Genomic DNA, 3,957 nt, shown 5'->3' on the forward strand with positions numbered 1-3,957 from the left:
AAACAACAACTAGCCAGGAATGTTTAACTGAAAGTTATCTGGCTGTAAATAATGCCATGTGCGAACACAAAATCTTCATTATATCCATTATAGCATTGAGTTAGCTAGTTTCGTAATCACAGATAAGGGCATGTGTGAATGGAAAAGGCTCTTTGCCTTGCAAAGACAACATATTGATCATATCATTGCGAACTAGGAAACCATTATAAAACTATAATAGCAACTCTTGTAGCCTGATGAAAAATAATGACATGCGACTGTAAAGGATTTAATTTTATACAGTCAAGCATCGAGTTGTTTTCTTGGTAAAAAATAATGACATTTGTCATTGCAAAAACATTGCAAACTCAAACTTCATGTTGACCTTGTCAGAATGAGTTGAAATGAGTACATACCACACTATCCTGCAAATTAGAAAAGATCATAACCTCTACACCTAGAATGTCGAATGTGTGCACTCATAATTACAACAAAATCAGAAATTCGAGTGCAGGAATACACTCCTCACACGGCCTATGCACGTAAATGACTAGGTACTTCAGCACCGTAGTGACACTATGGTGCATCTCCAGCTGTCGCTATACTGTAGTGTTGACAATCTGAACGGGCTGCTGGACTATTATCAGCCCTAAGAACAAAACCAAACTGGTTGCTCCCTGCTATCACTAAATCTTGGACTGCTAACTGCTTGAGGAAAACATCAGCAAGTTTTCCCACTTCTTAGTTTAATTCATCAACCTCTATCCATTGTCATAGTGACGTGTCACAAACACACCATTGTACTGCATAAAGAATAACAGGCTGTAGTTAGATGTTCTCACAAACAGAGCTTGAAATCAAAAGGATACAAACACTGACATGGGTAATGAATAACACAAATCCTAGGTGTAAGTACAAGACTCAATTTTCTTCGCTACTAGGATTATCTAAATTCAATATAACTTGAATGAAGTCTGTGCTCATGTTCTAAGAGCACACCTAGCAAGCTATCAAATTAGAGTGGCCAAAACAAGGTACTAATTGGTAAATAGCAGGGCAGCTGATACAAGAGACAGGGTTTCTTTTAGTATCTATATTATACAAACTTATTTACAGTCAATTAGCTAGAACTGGGGTGAGATGAGTAAAGAGAAAGGCGTATGGTGTCCTCACCATTAACTGGTCGAGCATGTGGCCAGCGTTTCCAGCTACAGAAGCAGCAGCAACCCCACAGTACATTCCAGAAATCAGCAAGACATCAAAGATAGTTCACTTCATCTAGTCCCAAGCTATGTATCCTGTCAATACATGCAAACGATTGACTCAGTTTTGCACAGTCGTATTACTAAAAAGGAGCATTGATGATATTGTTGAAGAGAATTAAGTTGGACTGTCATTGGATAGCATCATTGAGCTAGGCATCGAACTGTTAAGTCCTTATTGTGCCTGATTTAATTAAATTCATGAGGATGGAAGCAGGGGAAATGACACTTCGTACCTCTTATCGCTGGGGGGCATCAGTAAGGCATTTATTCTGGTAATGGAATATATCCAGTGTGAGCTGATCAATGGCGCACCAGCCAGTGATACATCCGAATGTCATTGACCTGAAAAGAAAATGACGAGTGTCAAAGATTGTACAATGATGCTAACTGCTAAGACTGAAAATGCAAAAGATAGTTACTTCAATCCAGAAATTCCTTTAACAGTATATACAACTGAAAATGCAATTACTAAAAGGCATTCTTTAATTCAGGTACGCATCTTCACTCTTCACAAATAAAACTCATCAATCCGTTTAAAAAAATGAACATGGTAATACTTCAAAGAAATAAGGTTTTCTGTGATTCTCAACTGGTTTGATATATACTCTAGCTGTAGTACAAAAAGGAAAAATACAAAAGTTAAAGCATTTAAAAGAGAAACCTCTATGCAACAGCATCCAAGAACCAAGAGTCACTTGACAGATAAAAAAATATGCAAACTAGGCAAGGCAAGAAGAAATCTGATAGAACAGGTAATTTCTACATTTTTTATGAAACAATTTCTACATTACTAGGAGACTTAATCGGAGCGTTGCAATTGGACTAACTAATATGTATACGGGTCTACGAAAGCACAAGTGCACATCTAGACTGTATCACTTGCAACATCACAGAACATCTAGTTTTGGTCAATTACTTGAGACACAGAAAAACAGAATTCCAATCCAAATACTTGGTCCAGCTCAATTGACACTTGCAAGGTCTACAAAAACCCCATAATCTTGATCACAATACAAGCGTGGGCAACAACCCATGGTGCAGATTCTCAAGAGAGTAACACAAATAGACAATTTTGAGCATGGTTCGCGCGCACATATATATGTATATATATGCATTCCTCAGGTCTAGCAGTGACATAGAGGAACAGGGGAAGGGGAATCGATCTCTCCACTGTCTCCAATGAACATAAGAACTTACCAATTTATTTAATGTAGCATCTAGTTTTCTAGTCACAAATAATGACGTTTGTGAATGCAAAAATCTTATCTTGCAAACACCTAGAGTATCATATAGAGTAATTATATGTATATTTACAGCCTTTGCCATAATGCAGATGAAGGGCAAGCTTGTTTGACCTTTTCTGTTTGCAAAGGTGTGATCTGGGAGCTGCAGGCAGATGAATAAAGTTCAGATATAAACATACTTTGTAGGAAAAGATTCAGCAGGTTAAAGACAGCTGATGATGGCTCTGGGCCTCTGGCAATGAGCTCCATGATCTTCATGGGAGCTCAGGCTGTAAACTGACATAATCCAGCTCACTCATCCGCTCTTTGTATACAGGTGAGAGATAAACTGAGAGGAGAGGAAGCAAGTCATTCCAAATCATGTATTCAATGCAGAAAACAAAGCATGAGTGAGTAGTGAACTAGCGCCACTGCAAGTAATGAGAGCAAAAATCAGGCACGTCGAATAAAAATTCAGTATAATGGTTATACAAGATGGATCAAAAAAACACAAGGTTCGGTTGTATTCATTATAGATAATACTTAAATGCATTTCAACACATTACACGGTTAAATGTACACAGGGAAACATAAGTGCACATATAGGTTGTATCACTTGTATCACCAAACAAATTCTCCATTGAAACGCACATATATATGAACAAAATTGCAGGCTGAAGGGATGATGAGTGAGCTGCCTGCCATGGAGGAGATTATCTGCAAGGGATGATCAATACGAACAAAATAACATAAGGCTTCCACTGGTTTTTATTGCTAGGAACTACAATTTGCATCAGGTTATCTGCAAGGTTTGCAACATATAATAATTATGCCAAATCTCACGAGAATATTGGGGAACTATGGTATGCATCGGGTTATCTGCAAGGTTTGCAAGGAACAATGGTTTGCTTTGGACATGGCTCGACCATCTGGGTCACGCCGTCGCTAGCAGCGAATGGAAGATGGGAGAGAACGGGGGACGGGCGGGGCGCTCACCGACGACGAACAACGGCGGAATCGGCAGCAGCTGGCGGTCAAATACCAAACTACGGCAGCTCCGTTCTTCACGCGATGGGTCCTTCCAGTGGCTAATTGAATACGACATCTTACGGACCAGTACAAACACAATTCGTTGTAGGGGCTCACCGGCGGCATCGGGCGGTCGAGGGGATCGAACCTAGCGCCGGCGGGCCATTGCGGCGTCCGGCGTGGAGTCGATGCGGAGGAGGAGAGGGGCGGCGTGGGGTCGACGCGAGGGACGGCGCGGCGTCGATGCGGAGGAGGAGAGGGGCGGCGCGGAGTCAACGCGAGGGGCGAGGGGCGCGAGGCATCAATGCGGAGGAGAGAGGCGGCACGGGGTCGACGCGAGGTGCGCGAGGGGCGGCGCGGGGTCGATGCGGAGGAGGAGAGGGGCGGCGCGGCAGCTGCGGGCGAGCGGCGGCAGCGGGTGCGGATGGTGAGCGGCGGCGGTGGATGGCGATTGGAGTGAG

General features: G+C 42.4%; 1 long non-coding RNA gene across 6 annotated transcripts; it reads right to left on the minus strand.

The window, feature by feature from the left end:
- Positions 1-306: 306 nt before the first annotated feature.
- LOC101772170 lies at positions 307-3,957 on the minus strand. Of its 6 annotated transcripts, none has more exons than XR_002677886.1 (5): positions 3,614-3,957; positions 2,668-3,184; positions 1,478-1,586; positions 1,153-1,277; positions 307-782 (listed from the first exon to the last, which is right to left on the minus strand). It is a non-coding gene; the product is annotated as an uncharacterized LOC101772170 (long non-coding RNA). The 6 variants fall into 6 exon arrangements; XR_002677885.1 differs by having other exon boundaries at positions 3,464-3,957; XR_002677888.1 differs by having other exon boundaries at positions 2,668-2,816; positions 3,614-3,952.

The sequence above is a fragment of the Setaria italica genome, chromosome V (assembly GCF_000263155.2).
Source record: "Setaria italica strain Yugu1 chromosome V, Setaria_italica_v2.0, whole genome shotgun sequence".
Classification (NCBI taxonomy): Eukaryota; Viridiplantae; Streptophyta; class Magnoliopsida; order Poales; family Poaceae; genus Setaria; species Setaria italica.